This window comes from Notolabrus celidotus, chromosome 8 (genome assembly GCF_009762535.1).
Source record: "Notolabrus celidotus isolate fNotCel1 chromosome 8, fNotCel1.pri, whole genome shotgun sequence".
Taxonomy (NCBI): domain Eukaryota; kingdom Metazoa; phylum Chordata; class Actinopteri; order Labriformes; family Labridae; genus Notolabrus; species Notolabrus celidotus.
Window position 1 is genome coordinate 26,802,950 of NC_048279.1, and position 25,054 is coordinate 26,828,003.

Here is a 25,054-nt window from a genome sequence, read left to right on the forward strand (position 1 = left end):
ACTATGGTTAGCTTTCATCCCATTTTGAAAGGACAGATCAGGAGAGCAGCCTGCAGCCACCTAAACTTCAATGAAGAACATGGAGCATCTTGTGAAGTTATACTTAAAGTTTTAGAAAAAACTGAAGACTAAATCTTTTATATTGCATTATTAGTATAGGGATTCTGAAACAATTTTGCAAGAAACACAGTCTGTTATGAAGAAGGGCAGGTTAATAGACAGCCTGTGCACACTTCTGCAACTGCCGTTTGTCCTCAGCTGTTGAGTGTAACTTCACAAAATGAACAACGCTCCTCATTTCAGCCTATATTTTATTTTAGCCTACGTAAAGATAGAAAAAAAAAAACAAATTATTTATTCTTTTCATAAAACCTTTTTCTCTTACGACTTTATTGTGGTAAAATACGATTTAAATTTTGATATCTCAACTCTTATTTTTATCCTTGAGGTGGCCTTAGTTTTATCAGGCTAACTAGTAAACAATACAATTGGCTGGTCACTGTGATAAGCCAGACCATATGCCATTGATTGATGACACCAGTGAGAAAAGTTGTGCCAAGTTATTTCTTTGTTTAGTCTATGCAGCTCTTGGGATACCAGCTTTAGTTATCTAATGTTAGGTCGAGAGTAAATAAATGAAGCAAACCAATTTAAGAGGAAACAGAGTAATTAAAATGTAGGGCGTATGGATTGGATACATGCCCAATTTGGGCCCCCGTATTTGAAAAAAGGCGCTTTGTAACCTTTATTGACTTCTGGCTCTGCATTAACGTCGCAGAAATTATCATGGCTCACCTGTCGGTCGTCTGAAGTTGCTGCTGGACATGAACAAGGATGAAATAACCACGTGCTGCAGTGGCGTCTCTCTTCGGCGTGCAGTTCTTCACTCAGATGTGATGTGAGCAGCTGTCTTCATACTGGACTACAAGGTGCAGCACCTCCACCAGAAGGCCCTCATATCCTGCCACAAGGACACCGTTTGTCTGCCCCTCATGAAATGTCCTGGAGTATCACAGCCTCACCTGTCACCGGTAAGCATTTGCTGCCTTGACTATGATTGTTTGAAGGCTTTTCCAGCTTCTGCTGAAGTGTGTTTTTAAGTGCGTTTATTCAGACGGTCGCTGTGCCAGCTGTCATATTGGTGTTAACAAACTATCAATTGTAGAGTTGTGATTTCGACCTGTCTACCTGTGGCTGAGCTCCTTTTGTGGGTGTTGCTGTGGTTGGTAGATTATGGTGCAGGCTAAATTCTGGTATGCATAATGGAGTTGCACCTGACTATTTGCTGGATTTTTGCTTGTTTTGGGAGGTCAAGTGCAGCCAAGGCATTGATTTGAACTTGTTTTAGTTTAACTTAACTTCTTAATTATAATTTATATTGTTGATCCCTATAATTCTAGTCAAACTGAAGGGTTGTAGGCTTACTTTTTTTTTTTTTGACGATCATAAATGGGTATTTTGGGTACAAAAATCGACAATAAAATTAAATTCTTGAATATAAGTTTGGGCTTTATTCATTCGTCTAAACACACAGAACTTGGACCAATCATAAGTAGTCCCACATAGTTACACTTTTTATATTGCCTATATGTTCATGAAGATATCTGTCTTCATGGCTGTTTGTCTGCATTACTCTGAACATCAAAGCAACATGTTCTGTTTTAATTTGCACCTTTTATATTTTGCATTTGAATGGCTATATTTATATGTTCTATATTATATAATACTTCATAAGTACTCTTATCAACATTCCTATATATTGAAGCTATATCTTTCAGCCCTTAAGGGGAACTAATCATGAATTATGCTGTCTCTCACATTGTGTGTTTTATTGGTGTTAACAAACTATCCACTCAAGCATTGTGACTTACAGTGTACCTGTGGCTGAGCTCTTTTTGTGGGTGTTGCAGTAGTTGGTAGATTATGGTGCAGGCTAAATTCTGGTATGCATAATGGAGTTGCACCTGACTATTTGCTGGATTTTTGCTTGTTTTGGGAGGCTTACTGCAGCTGAGGCACTGAATATGCTGAACTGACAAGTGGTGTCAACTTGTTTTAGCTTTAACTTAATTTCTTAATCATAATTTATATTGTTGATCTCTATAATTCTAGTCAAACTGAAGGGTTGTAGGCCTAATTCTTTTTTTTTTTGATGATCATAAATGGGTATCGTCACAAAAATTGAGAATGAAATAAATATTTGAATATAAGTTTGGGCTTTTTTCAATTGTCCAAACACACAGGACTTGGACCAATCATATGCCAAATTAAAGAAAGTAGTTCCACATAGTTACACTTTTTATACTGCCTATATGTTCATGAAGATATCTGTCTCCATGACTGTTTGTTTTTAATTTACACCTTTTATATTTTGCATTTGAATGGCTATATTTATATATTATATATTATGTAATGCTTCATAAGTACTCGTATCAACATTCCTATTTATTGCAGCCATATCTTTCAGCCCTTAAGGGGAACTGATCATGAATCTATGTTGAATGTAGAGCAGAAGGCTGCCATATTCTTGACCTAATATTATAACAACATTTTCACATAAGGGGATATGTTTCTGTGACAACTAGCTATACTTTTGTTCAAACCATAAACACATCTAAGTGGCTGAATCTGTTCTTTGCTTTATGAAACCCTGCCGCATGCTCATTTCAACCTCATATGCCTTTCCAACCCATGAACTGTTCCATCTGTTATTTATCTATCTTTCACAACCAAATACTAAGGGCCCTGACCTGATAGTAGATAAACTGTAGTTGAGAGAGAAAAAAGGGATTTCAAGTAGTTGGTTGGTTCTTGTAAAAAGAGACTCAATCTCAAAACGTCAGTATCCATGTGAAATATTTAGTTTTGTTGTGGAATGTGAGTCTCTTTTGAGTTTGAGTGTTAGAAAGAGAGAGGGGGAAAAGGTAATAATCCTTTGTAACGTAACTGACATGTCTTTCCCTGTTGATGCTAATCTAGTGGATTGCTGTGTTTGGCTGTCATTTCAATGAATTTCCTGTCATTACACCTGCTCCATTTATGACTCATTATCCATTATTATTATGCATTCATTTTGCAAAACATCTTCTTGACAATTATGCTTACAAAGAAGTTAAATTAACCAAGTGTTGACCTATGAGCACAAGCGTTCACACCATGATTGAGGCAGTGTTTTGGGCTTTCTAGCTTCCTCAAATTTCCTTCACCCTGTAATGACATCAAGCTATTTCACACTGTTTTTTGATTATAGCCCAAGTCTGTGTCTGTTAATTGGAAAGTATTCTCAGACAGATCAAAGTATGAGAATGCAGAGCCATGAAGCAGCAGAGAGATGACGTTTGTAGGTAACATCTTCTTCACAAACAATATGTTGGTGTGACGAGGTTTAACTCGGGCTTTACCTCCCTTTAAGCTTTCTATCTGTGTTTTAATGTATGCCCTGAATGAAACAAAAAGCTGTTTCACTGCACCAAAGCAGCTTTGGAGCCTGCAAAGATGAATCCAGCCTTGGATTGTCAAACATATCAGTCACTGTGACACTTTGAATGAAACATGAAAAAGGATCCTGATAACAGCTGAAGGTGAAGCTCCCCTGAATGATTTATGTCTTGACATGTGTTGTCATCTTGACATGTGTTGTCATTTGATGTGTTGGGATGTAGGTGGGTAGAGATTTTGGGTGGATACCTTTAAAATTCATCTGCTTATCATGCTATGAAAAATTGAGTAAAGTAGGAAAGAAACTGATTCATGACAAATCTCACACAGTACAACTGCTTCTGCTTCTGTCTGCTTCTTCCTCAAAGAGTCTCTCTGTACAGTACACCTCGAGGCAACGGAGCAGGAATAGAGCGTTAAATTGGCCACATCTTGGAGCAAATAGTGTGGCCACAGAGGGCAGCAGTTAGAAATCCAGCGAGACCACTTACAGAGGCCAGCTGTCATCGTGAGGTGTGCTGAGGGGAGAGAGAAAATCAATGGCCATAATTGCTCAATAACAGACCAACGATGGAAGTGAGGGGGGAGAGGCCACAGGTCAACGCAGACACAGTGACATGTACTGGCTCAGTGTAGTGCAGTTTGCATTTTGTACTTTACAGGTGGAGTACAACACTACCACCACATCTCCACTAAAAAACACCAGTTCATTTTCAAAGGTTGTCCCAAACAGCTGTCATGGGTCCATTGAAAAATTCCAAACATAATAGGTTTGTTGTAGTCTCTCCGGTCTTTAAGATCTTTATTTAATGTACTCTTACACAAAGAGATACCCTCTTTGGAAAATGTTTGCAGCTTCATACTGCAGGTGTAACATCCCATTACCTTCCATCTTTAACGTTTCAGCACAGGACTTTAATTTTAGTACACTACTGCCTCATTGTACCCCATGAGACTCAAATAAACGAAAAATAAGTGAGATTAAATATACTGCTTGAAATTGTTTGAATTGTTTGTAATGAGAATGGAAGAAACTTGAGTTGAGGTTCTTAACTGTTTATTAGAATTATGAATAATTGGGTGTTCACATAAATGTCAAACTCTTATTTTCCCTTTTTTGTATATTGTAGCATCAAACAGACTGAACCATATCCTTGGAAAGTGAGAGACATGTCAAACTCTGATATCTATCTAACCAACCCTATCCATGAGATGCTAGTTTGATTCTTACTTTATGAGGATTTCTATAGGGTAGAACCTCCATACTCCTTTTTGGGAGTGATTCGTGAGTCATTATTATCTACAAGAGTTTCATGGTTTTATTTCCATGAGATTAAAACTTAACTAAGATAATTCCCATGGTTTTAATTCAAAGGAGTGAATCAAACTAATTAGGAAACATCTAAAGAAGAAGAACAAGTTCAAGCATGAGCTTTAAGAAAAAGAAGCCCCTCTCGCCTCTCAACTTGTGTTGAAGCTCTGATATTTATTCTCTGAGCAGAAGGTGTGAGTGTTACACTGGGCATTAGAACACACCCACTGTCCCTCTGCATGTGTGTGTCTCTATGTGTGTGCTGAAACTCCATGATGTCATTCACATTGGTCACATGTTCTTCACATGTCAGAGACAGGTGTGAGTGTGCGCATTGTCCCAAGTTGAAACAAAGTTAATTATTGATGAGTAGTCCTGAGATAAACCAAAGTTAATCAAGTTCATCACAGACGTTGGTGCAAGTTCAATGTCTGAGGCCTCTTTTGGATTTCATCCTAGCTCAGTGGCCTTGGAGGCGCTGAGACACTCGGTTATCTGTGTCTGTCTTTAGGGAGCAGCTGTTGTGGGTGCTTTCCCTCGTTTTGTTATTCTCCTGGTCCATCTTATTTTTAAATTGCAGTTGACAGTAACGTACAGGTTGACAGCTTCTGATGCTCACGTCAAATGGAAAGTCCTCAGACTTCCAACACAGAGTTTACACACGTTCTTTGTGGAAATTCACCGTATGTGGACGTCTTCTTCTTTTCATGGTTTTCTGGCAGGCTGTGCGCTGTAGAGTGTGATGCTGCCCCCTGAGACAAGTCAGATGTTGCGCAGCATCTCAGCATTTTCAATCAGAATTGAAAGTAAATTATTAAACACTAATGTCAGGGGGTAGTTCACAAATTACTAGCGGTCCCACGGTAATACAAATCCTGTATGAATAGTGTTATGGTTGATTTGCACAGGATTAAAAAAACCTATCCCACGTGAACAGGGCTCAAGTCATCCTCCTGATCATTTATAACAGATGATTTGAGATGTTCATGATGGCAGCAGGTTAATAAACTGTGGACCTGTACCTCAAACTGAAACCAGCTTTGTTAATGTGATTTCCTTTTGCATCAACTTAAAAGTTACTTCCACTTTGTTGTGTGGCTCATGTTAATTTTCTGGAGCCGTCTGTGCCACCAGTCACCCTGAATTACTCAGGAGCCAGAAGAGCTGGTATCCTAGCAACAGAAGCAGATATCCTGCTTTGTTTGTTCTGTCACACAGTGTGTGTGTGTGTGTGTGTGTGTGTGTGTGTGTGTGTGTGTGTGTGTGTTTGTATACATGGTGCATGTGAGAAGTGCACGTGTATAGGCATACATGTGAGCATGTGTGTGCATGTGTTTCATCGGAACATAATGTTAGGATGCAGACCGTGGCCTCGCTCCAGCCTGTAATGGCTCCGGGTTTATCGGCATGTGGGAGAGAGCTGTTTACATTGTGCCCTCCACTGTTACCAATGGCCATGATAATGCTGTCAGACAAGGCTTAGTGAGCCCGTTCCTCTGTCTCACCTCTCTTGATAGTGTTTACACACTGACTTTAAAATGTGCTCAGCAGTACTGCATGCCAATTCTTATCCAGTCCAAAAACAAACCTGACCTCAGTGAGGTCACTGGTAGAAAGAAGGCCTGCTGACCATTTTATAGAAAACCTAAACAGTCCCAGCACTGATGATTTTGATCCGTTGAGCATGCATTTCAAAATGTTATTTACAACAACTGGATCTAATAAAGTGTTGAAGAATGGATGGACGGCATCCAGCAGTCTCTGTGAGGGATACAGTGTGCTTTTCATTCAGCACAATTAAATTACTGAACCACCCCTTGGAACCTCTTCAGATGCCTCAGAGCGACCCGTGTTGTACACAAGCTTCCGCAAACATGATTTAGATTTATAGTATTAGCATTTAACCTCAAAGGAGATTTTATGAATAGAGGCAGCCTGTTAGACTTTTAGACAAGATGGGGATGTTGATGTACATTTTCACAGTTGGAAGACAGAATTCCTCACATGCAGGACAAGGTCAAACCAGGCCGTAACCAGAATCAGTTATGGTTAAGATTATTGATATAGAAATATAGTAGTGTCTCAAAGGTGTGATACAACTATCATACTCATGGCAATGCATAGATATTTGCCTTATACCACCTTATACATCCTACAGTCCTCTCCTACACCTTTTAGGGACACTTTGTGTTCTTTGCCTTGAGTTACCCTGCAATTGCCACCTCTAGTGAAAGTAGCATTCTACCCATATGCAGTCAAACTTTAATTGTTTGGACTGTCTTTTATTACAATTCCAGGTTAACAATTTTCTTTATAAATAAAAGGGAGTTTCTTCCAGGCCATTCAATAGTGCAAAACATTATGTATCATCTACACAGATAATGGGTTATAAGATTTCCCATGGAATATATTTTGTTAATAACTGCAGTCCAGTTGTCCTTTGTTAGTGGGTTTTTCTGCATCCACTTCGGTGTGATGGCTTTCTTGCTTGCAGTCAAGATGATTCCTAAAGGTATTTGCCCTGAGTCATAAATCCATTCGGTATGTTGCCCAGGTTTAATGTGACAAAGCAGGAAACAACTTCAATACTCAAACTTTCTTAAAAAAACAGCAGAATTGCACATCCATCTTAATTTCACTCCACTTATTCTTTTTCCTAGACACAACCTAGTGCCTTGATTACCCATGATGCAACCCCAACGCCTTCAGTTTATTGCATTTATTTTTCAGACATGTTTGCCTTTATTAGACAGGACAGCTGAAGAGAGAGAGGAAATTTGGAGGAAGACATCAAAGACATAAGGGTAACCAGAGACTGCTGCGACAAGGACTGTGGTCTTACTAAAAATCTGAGTAAATTAAGTCAAAAGAGGACTGTTAGAAGTGGGCTGCACGGCTTTTCAGTGAAGATAAATTGTATGAGTCCAGATCCCTCCAATTATAAAGATTTATTCCAATTATCCTGGGTGTTTTTAGCATTAATGTGAGAAAATTTCAGACTTGGGACTGACTCTTTCATTTTTGCTGTCTATGATGGCTAACAGGTGTCAGTTAATGCAAGATGTATTAACATATAACTATATTAAAAAAGTTAAAGAAGAAGTAAGCTGCGTACAAAGAAGCTCTGTAACAAACATCTGTAGTCTCTTACCAGATAAGTGGTTTTGCTAGTGGTAATGGGCTTCCTATGCCAGAGCCTTAACCAGAAACATACAGATCATGACAGGGTTCCCACTCTTTTCCAGAGATCATTTGCCAGGACATTTCCAGGACATTTGCATTGATGATCAAGCTGGTATGACAGTCTAAATTTAGTTCCTAATTTAGTTCCTAAATAGTCTAATATGTTCCTCTCAGTGGAAGTCTATATTGAAAGTCTATGGCTATCAATGAAATCATCTCTTACATACTTAAAAATTATGGCAAATTGATAATAGAATAATGCAACCACAGATGTACAGCACTTCACTTTATTAGTGCAACCAAGTAACAATGATGGGCAACTCTCATCTCAGCTTTCTCTTTTCTCAAAAAATATAAAATGAGCTAAGAAAAAACAAAAGAGCCTGCAAAGGAATCAGGAAGCTGCCTTATTGAAATAATTAAATAATAATAATGATCAGAGGATCAGTGCTTTAATGACCTAAATAGATCTGAATGACAAAAATGGCCACAAATGTTTCTCAACTCAACTCAGACTCAAAATATACCTGCTTAATCATGATATTCATCCTGCTAAGTGGTCGATATAAAACAAAGCAAATGTCACGTTTTTTTATTTGAGTTACCGTAAACTCTGAACAAATCGCACGGGTGTAAAGACGCACTCTGTATTTGAAGATCTCTCAGAGGTTTAAAAAAGTTTAAACTGTCTTCCTGCATGGCGATGTCTATTATGATCAGGGATGTCTACAACGTGGAGTTTCTGTGCAGCTGTGTCGCTCTTTTTGTTCCGTTTGTTTTCACTATCGGGAGTTTGGACTCCTACTAGCTAGAGCAGGGGTTCTGAAACTTTTTGGAGCCAGGGACCCCTTACAGGTGAGAAAATTGTCCATGGCCCCCTCATAATTGTAACACAGATTAACCACATTAGTGATGTGTCATGATCAAAAGCTGCGGCTCTGGTTCGGGTCTGGTTCGGTTCTGGTTCGGTTCTGGTTCGGTTCTGGTACAGTTCTGGTTCGGTTCTGGTTCGGTTCTGGTTTGGTTCTGGTTAAGTTCTGGTAGGTTCCTGGTTTGGTTCTGGTTCGGGTCTGGTTAGATTCTGGTTCGGTTCTGGTTCGGTTCTGGTTGAGTTTGATTCTGGTTCTGTTTGCATGAGTTTGGTTCTGGTTCTGTATGCTTAAGTTTAGTTCTGGTTCTAAACCTAACCCTAATCCTAACCCTAATCCTTACCCTAACCCTAACCCTAATCACAACCCTAAACCCTAACCCTAAACACAACCCTAACCCTAATCACAACCCTAACCCTAATCACAAACCTAACCCTAAACAAAACCCTAACCCTAATCATAACCCTAACCCTAACCCTAATCACAACCCTAACCCTAATCACAACCCTAACCCTAAACACAACCCTAACCCTAATCACAACCCTAACCCTAATCACAACCCTAATCACAACCCTATCCCTAATCACAACCCTGACCCTAATCACAACCCTAACCCTAATCACAACCCTAACCCCAATCCTAACCCTAACCCTAACCCTAATCACAACCCTAACCCTAATCACAACCCTAACCCTAAACACAACCCTAACCCTAATCACAACCCTAACCCTAATCACAACCCTAATCACAACCCTAACCCTAAACACAACCCTAACCCTAATCACAACCCTAACCCTAATCACAACCCTAACCCTAATCACAACCCTTACCCTATCCCTAATCACAACCCTAACCCTAAACACAACCCTAACCCTAATCACAACCCTAACCCTAATCACAAACCTAACCCTAAACAAAACCCTAACCCTAATCATAACCCTAATCACAACCCTAACCCTAATCACAACCCTAACCCTAAACACAACCCTAACCCTAATCACAACCCTAACCCTAATCACAACCCTAATCACAACCCTATCCCTAATCACAACCCTGACCCTAATCACAACCCTAACCCTAATCACAACCCTTACCCTATCCCTAATCACAACCCTAACCCTAATCACAACCCTAACCCTAATCATAACCCTAACCCTAATCACAACCCTAAACCCTAATCACAACCCTAACCCTAATCATAACCCTAACCCTAATCACAACCCTAACCCTAATCATAACCCTAACCCTAATCACAACCCTAACCCTAATCACAACCCTTACCCTATCCCTAATCACAACCCTAACCCTAATCACAACCCTAACCCTAATCATAACCCTAACCCTAATCCTAACCCTAACCCTAATCATAACCCTAACCCTAATCACAACCCTAAACCCTTATCACAACCCTAACCCTAATCACAACCCTTACCCTAACCCTAATCACAACCCTAACCCTAACCCTAATCACAACCCTAACCCTATCCCTAATCACAACCCTAACCCCAATCCTAACCCTAACCCTAACCCTAATCACAACCCTAACCCTAATCACAACCCTAACCCTAAACACAACCCTAACCCTAATCACAACCCTAACCCTAATCACAACCCTAATCACAACCCTAACCCTAAACACAACCCTAACCCTAATCACAACCCTAACCCTAATCACAACCCTAACCCTAATCACAACCCTTACCCTATCCCTAATCACAACCCTAACCCTAAACACAACCCTAACCCTAATCACAACCCTAACCCTAATCACAACCCTTACCCTATCCCTAATCACAACCCTAACCCTAATCACAACCCTAACCCTAATCATAACCCTAACCCTAATCACAACCCTAACCCTAATCACAACCCTAACCCTAATCACAACCCTAACCCTAATCATAACCCTAACCCTAATCACAACCCTAACCCTAATCATAACCCTAACCCTAATCACAACCCTAACCCTAATCACAACCCTTACCCTATCCCTAATCACAACCCTAACCCTAATCACAACCCTAACCCTAATCATAACCCTAACCCTAATCACAACCCTAACCCTAATCATAACCCTAACCCTAATCACAACCCTAAACCCTTATCACAACCCTAACCCTAATCACAACCCTTACCCTAACCCTAATCACAACCCTAACCCTAACCCTAATCACAACCCTAACCCTAACCCTAATCACAACCCTAACCCTAATCACAACCCTTACCCTATCCCTAATCACAACCCTAACCCTAATCACAACCCTAAACCCTTATCACAACCCTAACCCTAATCATAACCCTAAACCCTTATCACAACCCTAACCCTAATCATAACCCTAACCCTAATCACAATCCTAAACCCTTATCACAACCCTAACCCTAATCATAACCCTAGGATCAGGGTGAGAATGATTTTGTAACAGAATAAATGCTCACAACCCTAACCCTAATCACAACCCTTACCCTATCCCTAATCACAACCCTAACCCTAATCACAACCCTAACCCTAATCATAACCCTAACCCTAATCCTAACCCTAACCCTAATCATAACCCTAACCCTAATCACAACCCTAAACCCTTATCACAACCCTAACCCTAATCACAACCCTTACCCTAACCCTAATCATAACCCTAACCCTAATCACAACCCTAAACCCTTATCACAACCCTAACCCTAATCACAACCCTTACCCTAACCCTAATCACAACCCTAACCCTAACCCTAATCACAACCCTAACCCTATCCCTAATCACAACCCTAACCCCAATCCTAACCCTAACCCTAACCCTAATCACAACCCTAACCCTAATCACAACCCTAACCCTAAACACAACCCTAACCCTAATCACAACCCTAACCCTAATCACAACCCTAATCACAACCCTAACCCTAAACACAACCCTAACCCTAATCACAACCCTAACCCTAATCACAACCCTAACCCTAATCACAACCCTTACCCTATCCCTAATCACAACCCTAACCCTTATCACAACCCTAACCCTAATCACAACCCTAACCCTAACCCTAATCACAACCCTAACCCTAATCATAACCCTAACCCTAATCACAACCCTAACCCTAATCACAACCCTTACCCTATCCCTAATCACAACCCTAACCCTAATCACAACCCTAACCCTAATCATAACCCTAACCCTAATCACAACCCTAACCCTAATCATAACCCTAACCCTAATCACAACCCTAACCCTAATCACAACCCTTACCCTATCCCTAATCACAACCCTAACCCTAATCACAACCCTAACCCTAATCATAACCCTAACCCTAATCCTAACCCTAACCCTAATCATAACCCTAACCCTAATCACAACCCTAAACCCTTATCACAACCCTAACCCTAATCACAACCCTTACCCTAACCCTAATCATAACCCTAACCCTAATCACAACCCTAAACCCTTATCACAACCCTAACCCTAATCACAACCCTTACCCTAACCCTAATCACAACCCTAACCCTAACCCTAATCACAACCCTAACCCTATCCCTAATCACAACCCTAACCCCAATCCTAACCCTAACCCTAACCCTAATCACAACCCTAACCCTAATCACAACCCTAACCCTAAACACAACCCTAACCCTAATCACAACCCTAACCCTAATCACAACCCTAATCACAACCCTAACCCTAAACACAACCCTAACCCTAATCACAACCCTAACCCTAATCACAACCCTAACCCTAATCACAACCCTTACCCTATCCCTAATCACAACCCTAACCCTAAACACAACCCTAACCCTAATCACAACCCTAACCCTAATCACAACCCTTACCCTATCCCTAATCACAACCCTAACCCTAATCACAACCCTAACCCTAATCATAACCCTAACCCTAATCACAACCCTAACCCTAATCACAACCCTAACCCTAATCACAACCCTAACCCTAATCATAACCCTAACCCTAATCACAACCCTAACCCTAATCATAACCCTAACCCTAATCACAACCCTAACCCTAAACACAACCCTAACCCTAATCACAACCCTAACCCTAATCACAAACCTAACCCTAAACAAAACCCTAACCCTAATCATAACCCTAATCACAACCCTAACCCTAATCACAACCCTAACCCTAAACACAACCCTAACCCTAATCACAACCCTAACCCTAATCACAACCCTAATCACAACCCTATCCCTAATCACAACCCTGACCCTAATCACAACCCTAACCCTAATCACAACCCTTACCCTATCCCTAATCACAACCCTAACCCTAATCACAACCCTAACCCTAATCATAACCCTAACCCTAATCACAACCCTAAACCCTTATCACAACCCTAACCCTAATCACAACCCTAACCCTAACCCTAATCACAACCCTAACCCTAATCATAACCCTAACCCTAATCACAACCCTAACCCTAATCACAACCCTTACCCTAACCCTAATCACAACCCTAACCCTAATCACAACCCTAACCCTAATCATAACCCTAACCCTAATCACAACCCTAACCCTAATCATAACCCTAACCCTAATCACAACCCTAAACCCTTATCACAACCCTAACCCTAATCACAACCCTAACCCTAACCCTAATCACAACCCTAACCCTAATCATAACCCTAACCCTAATCACAACCCTAACCCTAATCACAACCCTTACCCTATCCCTAATCACAACCCTAACCCTAATCACAACCCTAACCCTAATCATAACCTAACCCTAATCACAACCCTAACCCTAATCATAACCCTAACCCTAATCACAACCCTAACCCTAATCACAACCCTTACCCTATCCCTAATCACAACCCTAACCCTAATCACAACCCTAACCCTAATCATAACCCTAACCCTAATCCTAACCCTAACCCTAATCATAACCCTAACCCTAATCACAACCCTAAACCCTTATCACAACCCTAACCCTAATCACAACCCTTACCCTAACCCTAATCACAACCCTAACCCTAACCCTAATCACAACCCTAACCCTATCCCTAATCACAACCCTAACCCCAATCCTAACCCTAACCCTAACCCTAATCACAACCCTAACCCTAATCACAACCCTAACCCTAAACACAACCCTAACCCTAATCACAACCCTAACCCTAATCACAACCCTAATCACAACCCTAACCCTAAACACAACCCTAACCCTAATCACAACCCTAACCCTAATCACAACCCTAACCCTAATCACAACCCTTACCCTATCCCTAATCACAACCCTAACCCTAACACAACCCTAACCCTAATCACAACCCTAACCCTAATCACAACCCTTACCCTATCCCTAATCACAACCCTAACCCTAATCACAACCCTAACCCTAATCATAACCCTAACCCTAATCACAACCCTAACCCTAATCACAACCCTAACCCTAATCACAACCCTAACCCTAATCATAACCCTAACCCTAATCACAACCCTAACCCTAATCATAACCCTAACCCTAATCACAACCCTAACCCTAATCACAACCCTTACCCTATCCCTAATCACAACCCTAACCCTAATCACAACCCTAACCCTAATCATAACCCTAACCCTAATCACAACCCTAACCCTAATCATAACCCTAACCCTAATCACAACCCTAAACCCTTATCACAACCCTAACCCTAATCACAACCCTTACCCTAACCCTAATCACAACCCTAACCCTAACCCTAATCACAACCCTAACCCTAACCCTAATCACAACCCTAACCCTAATCACAACCCTTACCCTATCCCTAATCACAACCCTAACCCTAATCACAACCCTAAACCCTTATCACAACCCTAACCCTAATCATAACCCTAAACCCTTATCACAACCCTAACCCTAATCATAACCCTAACCCTAATCACAATCCTAAACCCTTATCACAACCCTAACCCTAATCATAACCCTAGGATCAGGGTGAGAATGATTTTGTAACAGAATAAATGCACACAATTGGGCAATTATAAGTCTTCTCATAAAAACACTAACCAGGAAGCGTGGGAACCCTGCATGAGGGAAACATCACAGACTGAGGGTAGGAGAGGATGAGTTAAGGACTTACAGACCATTCTGAAGAGGAAAATAACACATGAATAGTTTAGTTTAACACTTGTAGCAACCTGTGTATTGTCAATGACCTGTAATGGTTACGTGGTTTCTGACTCTGTTCTTGGAAATTGTGATCTTCTGAAAGAGCCAAGAATCCATTCAGGGAGGAGGATGGGTTTGTGTGAGTCAACAAAGCATGTGACTCTGGTAGAGGAGGATGCTTTTTGTTTGTTATGAACGTTTATTGCCTCTTAAAGATATTTTTAATGAGCAAATCTAAAAAACATGTGCCAGCGAAGCAGACAAGAACAGCTATTTTCAACCAAAAACATTTGTGATTTGTTACCATAGAAACTATTGTATGCAAGCAGCCGCCATGGGTAATAACTCTGCAAAACAAATCCTTAAAAACATTGCCTTTCACACTTTGTGCTGAAGAAATGTCCTCCTCTTCAACCTCCTCTTTAAGAGATGATTTCAGATAAAGACGTTAACACAGCCTGAAGGCATCTCTATTCACTTGGACCAATCATCAGTTTCTATCTTCAGTGACACCGTACTCCCAACTCCCTGCTCCTGACACACAGTTTGTCCTTCTAATTGAAACAGTGTGAAGAAATGTGATTTCTGATAAGGGTAATCTTCACACTGATTAAGCTCCTATAATCTTCCAAATGGAGGGGATCACGTGTTTGATGCCTTGGATAACAGGCTGCATACTGAAGAAGCACACATTTTGTATTTATTTGCCTCCCTGAAAACCACACTGGCTAACATTCAGTGTTATCTCACTAAATGTAGCTGGGCATACCTTGGCAGGATTGCAAACATCTGTTCTTGTGAAATTGCAAAGGAGTTTTATTGATCTGCTGCTGAGGCCACATTCCTTTGCAATTTACTACTGTGGGAGGAAAAGCGGAGGGTGTGGGCTTTTAAGGGAGGATCACCAGTTCAGGTAGTTAATGCCCGTGGTCTCTTTTTTCCGCTTAAATCTACCAGAAGTGATGTGAGGGGAATTCAAATGAAAGAGGACTCCTCTGCCTCGTCTGCAGTTCAGTCAGCAGGCTTTCTGAGCTTTGTGTGATTTAAGGAGCATTGTGCAGGGGCCAAATTGGCTGCAGATGGGTAGGGGGTCTTCAGCTTCATAACCTCGCAGCTTATATGTATGGATTATCTCAGGTAAGGGTGCAATAAATTACGCATGGGAGCTTTCTTATACTCTGACCTGGCAACCCCTACCAGACTGGTGTAATGGGATAGCTTGGGGAGCTGGTGGTTTCAATTAAGAAATGCTGGCGTTGTAGAATCATTCTTCTATCACAGGGCTCATTCTGACTCTTAAACAGGACACATGCAGATAGAAAAGCAGCCTGGTTTGTGTTGCGTGTTTGGTTGATGAAGATTGGCTTCTTATTCCTGTATTGAAAGTGTATTACTAACATCCTCCAGGAAGAGAATAGTACTGGAGGGATTAATTCCACTACTACAACTGCTGTGCATATATTTTTTGCATATGTGAAAGAGAGTATAATTAAGCTGCATCAGGATAAAATTTGAGCTCAAAATCAATGCATATTTAAGAGGTTAATATATATCACAAAGTTTTGTTATGGTTGCCAGTGCAGTGAATTTTATTTAAAGGTGACATATCATGGAAAATCGACTTTTTAATGGTTCTCTACCTGAAATATGTTTCCCTGGCATGTCTACAAACCCCCTGAGAATGAAAAAAATCCATTCTGCCCCTGTTCTGATTTCTCCACATTTCTGTAAATGTGTGTGAAACGAGCCGTTTCAGACTTCCGTGTTTTTGTTACGTCACAACAATATCCGGTCTGTCACGGAGTCAGAGCTCGGAGCTTGTTCAGCCCATAGACTGTATAAAATACAACTCAACTTCTCCTCCATTTTTCATTCCCTGCACACGTGTGGTAACAAGGAGCTTAGGAGGGAGGCATGTTAGCTGTAGGCTGTCTTAAACACAAAGGTCGGTTTTACTCCCCACGTCTGCAGATTTGAAGATCTAGTGGATGATTTTTATTTGTCATGGAAAAGTGCTAGCGCTAGTTAGCATAGCCACATAGCTACATGTTCGTAGCTGTGTCCCAAGACACACGTCTACATACTGATAAATAAAACAACAAGAAACACAGAATCTGTGACCAATCGTTCAGAAAGGTCCTGCTACAGGCGCCTCTTCGTCAGGATCAGATTCTGGATCAGATTCAGAGGGTTGAAGTAACGCGGTTCTGTGAGCAGCCGTGTATATTCAGCCAACATGTAAACATTAGATCAACGTGCTAGAGAGCCGGGGCCACATCCACTTCCTGAGGGGGCGTGGTCAGAGAGAAAACAGACTGTTCTGAGGAGGGCTGAAGAAGATCTGATTTCAAAGTGTTTTTTTGAACATAAACTTTACAGACATGTTTTGGGGACCTCTTAGACCAATATATATTGATGAAAAAGCGTGATATGTCACCTTTAATGTAAACCAAAACAGACTTTCTACATAAATTATACACTTTTATAATGGTTAGCATTATGGTTCTTAAAGCGGTAGTTTTATTTAAGAATATTCAAGATTAAGCATATTTCTAAATCAATGTAAGCATTGTTTATTCACATAATCAAACATTATGTGACCACTTAGGATACTGATCCACATTCACCATTAGCAAGAGAAATCCTTGGTCATCCTCAGAAAGTCTTTTTTGGACCCATATCAGCCTGATATATTTCGTGAAACCCTTGTTTTTGTTTTATTGCGTATCCTTTCACTGTCCACTATTGATGAGACTGCTAAGTTGTCATTTGGCTCCGTTATGTTAATCCAGAAAAAAATATTTCATATCTAAAATGTAAACCATGAAATATAAACAGTGACTAAGTTATTACAAGTTGAGAAGTTGGTTTAAAATGTTCATCTAGAATAAAACAAGTTTGTTAGCTACAGACCTCACCATGCTTTCTCAGGTTAGATGGTGATGTTTTGTAGGCTGTGATGAAGTTTGTGTGGTGAACAGATCAGAGATTCACAGCAATACGAATCATTATTTCAAATACCTCAAACGTGGGCTTAAAATATGGCCGTGGTGCTCAGGTAGAGAATTATCATCCTTCTCTTCCATAACAATCATTGCCACAACTAAATGAGCGGACTGATCTGAGTAATGCTTGATTTGCATTTGCTCTACGCTCAACCCAGGTACGGCTACACCATTTAAACAAACCAAACACAAGTACACCAACATTTTATGGTCTTTGGGATCTGATTTCAGAGAAGAAAAGAAAATTCATCAGCTGACTTTAAAGCAAAAGTAGTGAGTAACTACAGCATTGATTGAAATGTAGTGGAGTAAAAGTTACAAGTTCCCCCCAAAAAAGAATACTCAAAGTATTACTATACTATACTCAAAAAATTAAGTACTGTACTCAGGTAAATTGACTTTGTTACTGTCCCCCACTGTGTGTCACTAATAACATATGCCACTATCGGCTTTCAATGTCAGTCAAATGATGTATTGGTTGGCTTTACTGCAAGGAAGTATTTATGTTTTTGTAAACAGTTTCTGATCTTGAGGCTTCTGGCTGGGCGTTTCCCTTTGCATCAGCTGACTCATATTTGAGAGCCACTGTTGCTCTAAAGATGTGCTTTGAACTTTTGAGATGCACTTCTTCATTCTGTATTGACTAGGACTTTTGTTTACCCTTTTTTTCAACAAGGCTGTGGGGATCAGCTGTGAGTGATTAAAGCTATCTCCCTTTTTATGAAAAGCTGTGGTACAGTCAGAATTTCTGGGTTCTGTTTCTGATGTAAGGAAACCTCATTAAAATTCACATTGACATAAGTAATGAGGCAGTGAACTGGAGAAAAACAAAGAAGCTAACCCAGCAGCAGGAGTAATGGTTCAAGACACATTTCTAGATACTTTACACAAAGCAGGAGTTACAACAGCTCTAACTGAGTACAATGACAAGATTCAGAAGAACTCATGTAAACACAGGAGAGAGAACAGCTCCGGTAGCTTGACTCTGTTGAAGATTTGGAGTAACTTTGGACCAAATTTTTGACTGAACACTTTTAAAGAAGTATTAAAAATATCTGACAATGAAAAATAATTAATCTTAAAGGTGTTTAGAGAAGGTATGCTCAAATGTATTGCAAACCACTGTATGTACACATTTCATTGGAAAATGTCCTTTAGATTGGATTAATGCTTTGGACATCTATGAATCTTGCTTTGAAACCACACCTAAAATAAAAACAACTGAGGTCAGAATGAGGCCAGTACTGCTCCACAAATACTGAATCCTATCAGGGATTTTAGGAAGGGAGCCAGAAAATCCACGATCCTAATGGGAGTTGGGCGCTGGCACTACATTTTTAGACCCCTCTACCCAGTTGGGGTCCGAGCATGCCAGGAAACAGTTGTTTCCTTAAATTCTACTCAGTCTAATCCAGACAGAACAAACTCCCCTTTCTACTGCCAAAAACTACTCTTCTGACTCTGCTCCAAGAGTTTATCGGAACGATTTGTTGAAAAGAAAATATTTGCAGGGAAAGTGATGAAAAGGTTGCTGTGTAAAGCTGACATGAGAGGAGGAAACTGCAGTAAATACGAGAGTTTAGAGCCGTCTTCACAGGTTACTGCAGTTTTCTAGCAGTGCTTGTTTTGTTGGCTTTCTCAAGGATAATTGAGAACAGTTTGTTTATTTCTCCACATCACATTTTCTTTCCTTTAGAGGCTTTAATTGACAACCTTTGCTGAAACGCACAAGATGAATTCACGTTTTCTTACTATCCAGAAAAACAGTGTCACTAACGTATGTTTTCAAAAGTACCTGTGTGTGAAATATGTTCACAGTGGATCAATGGGTTGAAATTTGATCCTTTCAGAAGTTTTGATTACTGCTTCAATGTGTTCACTCAAAAAACATGTCAGATCAAACACTCCTGGTTAGGGCTGGGCGATAAAACAATAACGGGAATTATCATGATGTTATTTTTCTCAATATAAATATAACAAATGTATGATAAAAGGTTGATATATTTAAACCTGGAATTACACCCCAAACGACTGGAAAGGGAGGGATTATTAGTGTGTCTTAGACGCAAGTTCCAAACCAACAATAAACAAAGGAAAAGATCTGCATGGAACAGCCAAAGAAGTAGGTGGGGCTTAAAGACGTTTGGAGCGGAATGTAAACACAGCTGAAACAAGCAACAGCGACACTGAAGAAAACACAAAACCTTCCAGCTCAAAGCAGAGTGAAAACATGCTCGATAAGAAAGGCCACCAAACTTAAGATATTTTGGTTATTTACTAGACTAATAAATCCCACCTACAAGCTAACAAACCATCTGGTTTCCTCAACTTTCCCTCAGGATAAAAAATCTGCCTTTTAAAATGATACGAAAGAATGATTTGATATTTATTGTAAAAATCATCAATGTCGACTGATATGAAAAATGTTATTGTGATAACATCTTTTTCCAATATCGCCCAGCTCTACTCCTGGTTATGAATTTGAGGTCTAAACTAAGGGGATCAACTGCTCAGGATATCGTCACCTCTTACCACAGCTGAGGTCTGCTGTCTCATTTTGGGACATGTACCGGCTGTCATTTTCTAGCACTATAGTGGAGAAGAACTGCATTTAGAACAACTAAGGATTTTTAAATCTATCTAGGGATGACTTGCGCTGCAGGCGGAAAACACAAATCTGTTATGCCAGAGAGAATATACAGTCTCTCTAACAGCAAAGTAATGAAAATGTCTCAAATAGAAGATCCACTTACTGACATCAGTGTTTTTGTGGGGTTTCTTAACTCTAGGTAAATTAGGCAGTGAAGTTGACCCCATCCGCTCTAGTTTATTACAGCTCAGATGTCCCCTTCAACAGCCAACACAGTGTATTTTGATGAGGTAAAAATACTTTTGCCATATTTTTGGTTAATGCAGCGTAGGATGACACTGTACATTCAAACTTTATATGCTGGCTTTAAAAAACTAAAACATTCCCCCCAAAAAATCCAATGGCTGTTTGGAGATGGTTTTTTCTTGATTCACCTTTTATTAGAACTGGTCAATATAAGTGTGACATAGAAAGATTAACAATATCTTGACTAGCTGTGGAAGTGAATCTTACAGCGGTGATGTCATGGATAAACCGTCTCGTTGCTCTTTCATCCATTACTGGTTATCACATGTACTGTTGAAGCTGATTCCAGCAGAGCGGTCAGTGCACCAGCATTCATGCAGGCTGCCAGAAAGCATTCATTCTCCACTGCTGAGGTAACACAGTGGGAACAAAAACAACAGAAAGGCTGCCTGAGGGGCAGAGGACACAAAGTCGCAGCAGGCAGGAATATCAGAACACTGAGAAGTACATGGTAAATGGACTGTACTTATGTCCTGCTTTTCACCGTAAGTCCAGAAATCCATACACTTATTATACACCAACAACCACAGAGCTGCCACATATAGGGACTTGAGAGCCCCAGTGATCAAACTGCCAGCTGCCTGATTGCTGAACAACAAGCTCAAGCTCCTGAGCCACAGCTGTCCCAAACTGTGTTATTACACCTGATTCTGTCTTTCAATGTATAACCAATGTTTAAATCCTGTGTTCTCATCATCTAAGTATGGTTGTAGACCCACTGCTATAAAAACGCCAATGGCATTTGTCATCGCCTTGGCTGGCTGAAAATTACAAGCAAAGTTTGTTTAAATGCCAAGTTGTTTTGATGCCTAGCTGTAGTGATATTTGTTTTCGAGTGGTGCTATTTCTAATGCATTAACAGTTGGACATGTTGACAGAAATGTACCCAATCACCATTGAACACGACTACTTGGCACGCTACATTTGTTCTATCCACTTGTTGTATTTCACTGGGAGACCAAAGCATTCCCAAGCAGGAGACCTTAATGAAAGCCGGGGATGTTGAAGCTCTTGTTTCGTGTCTGATGTGGCTTCCATGAAGGGCTTAGTGTGCTCTGTGTGTGGTGCGCTCCCATCTTCCGGTCCATGTGGGAACCCTAATTTGAAGGACTCATGATATGAGTATGTGAACCTTCACATGGAGACCATGCTTAGCAAATAACATCCTCAAAACATCCACACTATATGTTTAAAGTAGCCTCAATGAATGCCAATAAAGTAGAAATCTGTAGCAATGATGCAGAGTATGCAATAGTTGTAGGAGCAATCATTGGACATGCTTACAGCACACTGTGTTTAACTCCTGTTTTGCTTTTTCCTTCTCTTTTGTTGGGCAAGAAATTTGTGTGGCTACGTCTCCTTTCATGTTTACAACACAGCTCTCTGTGTTGTAAACAAACCTATAAGTTAGCAGGGTCTTGGCCGGGGTTACTTGAGTGCATCCAACTGTGTATAAACAGGGATTTTAAAGCACCATTAATTTCAATCAGCCGTGTTTACAGCAGTTTAGTAAGAATATTGTCTTTTTAAGGCCAAATACCACCAGATCCGTGTCCGATCCGTCACGGCACTGGATCTGATAGGTTTCTATTCTAGTCACTGTGTTTACTTCCACTGGATCCTCTCTGCTGTGTTCCTGCTGCATCTCTGATCCTGCAGGTCGGAACGCAACAGATCAGCTACGCAAGACTTCTATTTTTGCCGGATGCTGTAGCAAGACAAATCAATCTACACAGAGCAGATGGAGCGGGACAGGAAGTTAGGAACCAAAACAAAATGAAAACATCCGGTTCATTTTCAGAATGAAACACTGTGTTGTCACCAGATCGTATTTCGCTTAAATACAACAACAAACCGTCATGATGAGCGGAGCCAGGCCTGGAGTCAACAGGTCAGAGGTTTTCAGAGGAACATAAAGACGACATGGATGAGGAGAGGAGGAGGAGAATCCTTGTTTCATTTATTACCATGGGACCCAGAGCACAGAGCTGGACTGCAGCAGATTGGAGACGGACTGGACATGCATCTGGTGGAAGTCCCGGGTTAGACTGCAGACTTTCAAAGGAGGTAAATGTAGCCAGGCTGGTATATTCATGGACACATGAGGCCTCCCCTCATGTGGTTTCTGTAAATGTGAAATCCTTAATATTCATTTAAGAAGGGAAAGACTCAAGCATGACATCCCACTATGAACTAAACTTCAGAAGAAACCACAAAAACTGTAGTCTTAGTTTTAAGTGTCTGCAGACTTAAACAGTTACTGTGCCAGTAATAAACAGCAAGACCACCAGGGACGTCTGACTCTCTCCTGGGTCATGACAGAGACATGAGTCCACATAGAACGCACTATGACAGCATATGTGACGTCCCGTGTACGACAAACATGGTCGTCATGTACTGTAGCTGTGTGCTGGATTACGTCACAGTCCCTTTCTCTGGAGAGCGAAGAGCTGCAGTGTGTGTGATTACTTCACCGCAGAGGAATGTACTGACATGCCCTCAACCCCTCCTTGTCTATGCTCACTAAATTAAAAGAAAACAATCCTGCAAAGCATTGCAGACCAATGCCAGTAACACTGACATGCTTGTTACGCTGCTGTTTGAGAAAGTCACAGCTGACGTGTTCTTGGTGGAGTTGCAGATCTTTGCATGAAAAAGAATGAAGATGAAGATTCAGCACACATGTGGAACAGGATTTAGGTTGATGAAAGCCATGTGCTAACCATTCTAAGTTTAAAGAAATGTTGCATGTAATTTATCTGCCTAAGTGACAGGGCTTAAGGTCACTTTCTGTTCGGTGATCATATTAGGTCTATGGACACCAAACAGGCTTTACGAAACAAACAGACATGCTCACCAATTTGGTGAGAAAGAAATCAGTGCCTGATTGGATGTAACGCTTCCTGTATTGATCCGCCCGCGGCACCAGGAGGCCTCTTCAAGTGGTCTGAATGAGCAGCGTTCGATCACCCGGCGAGGTTAAACACAGACTGTTACCTCAGAGTGAAATCCCTTTGACAGCAGGACTGACATGCAGGGATGAGATAACTGCCTGGCTCATTCAACGCTTACCCACTTGTGCCAAAGTGTTGCTGATATATCCGTCAGGCGATGCTTTTTCCTCGCTATTCATTTCTCAGCGTCAAGATTGATTATTTTTTCTACCAAGCGGCAGACAGCTAACTGACACAGAAACCTCACCGCTGCTGTGATGTGACAAGACACCGGAACAAAGTCAGGCCAAGATATAATACATATTTCTGTTTCGTTGTGATGCCCCCCCGGATGTGAGGATCTGCGGGATATATCTCAGAGCACCTCAGTGTTTTTCTTTCTTGAACTGACAGGTGTTAGAGAAGTCCCGTTTTAACATGACAGCTTTGGGTTAACAGCTTCACACATAATGATCACACTGTTGATCTCATGGTTCACAGGCAACTTTCTGTCTTTACATTGAATTAACAAGTTGCTTTTCAGTGACATTGAAGAAGCATCTTTTCATCATCTGACAAAATCTGTGAACCCGCAGTGAGCGACCGTTTGATCACTAACAAAACTCGTATCTCATTTTAAGGGTTGCTGTGTCAGATTACATTATCAGGCACATGGGGGAGAGACGTGTGTGTCATTTTATCTTGATGTTGTGACTCGTTTGAACGAGGTGAAAACCTTTTGAGAAGAAAAGTGAAGGCAAATCTGACTCAACAGCACTCTTTGTAGACTTCATTTGACACCGTAAAATGACTTGTTAAGTGATGCAAATAATTGCTGGGTGATAATTTGATAACAATATTAAAATTATATAATAATTCTTAATATAAATATAACAAGTGTTTGATAGAAATTCAATATATTTAAACCTGTAATCACACCCCCAACCACTGGAAAGTGAGGAGGCGCTAATGTGCCTTATAAGCTAGGTGCCACCCAACATAACAGAAGACGGCAACTTCTGCTGCACATTTCAGACATGTTTAATGTCCGCCGCGACTGTAATACAACTGAACACTGAATAACCGTGATGAATTCACTGCATCGAGGATAATAATAATAATAATAATGATAACTCATAGGATTTATATAGCACTTTTCTAAATACTCAAAGTCGCTTTACATAGTATAAAAGTAAAAATAAAACAGGTAAATAAAACAGAACAAAGATAGAGGTGGGGCAAGGTTAGAGGTCATGTGTTGTATGCTTTTTTGAACAGGTAGGTCTTGAGGTGGTTTTTAAATGATTGAAGTAAGTCAGAGTTGCGGATGTGTG

At 40.6% G+C, this 25,054-nt stretch overlaps 1 long non-coding RNA gene across 1 annotated transcript in view; it reads left to right on the forward strand.

Annotated features, from left to right (window-relative positions):
* The first annotated feature begins 528 nt into the window (after positions 1–528).
* Positions 529–25,054, forward strand: part of LOC117817337 — a 103,310-nt gene continuing 78,784 nt past the window's right edge. The window contains exon 1 of the long non-coding RNA XR_004632125.1: positions 529–1,031. This is a non-coding gene — a long non-coding RNA (uncharacterized LOC117817337). The remainder of the gene's footprint in view (positions 1,032–25,054) is intronic.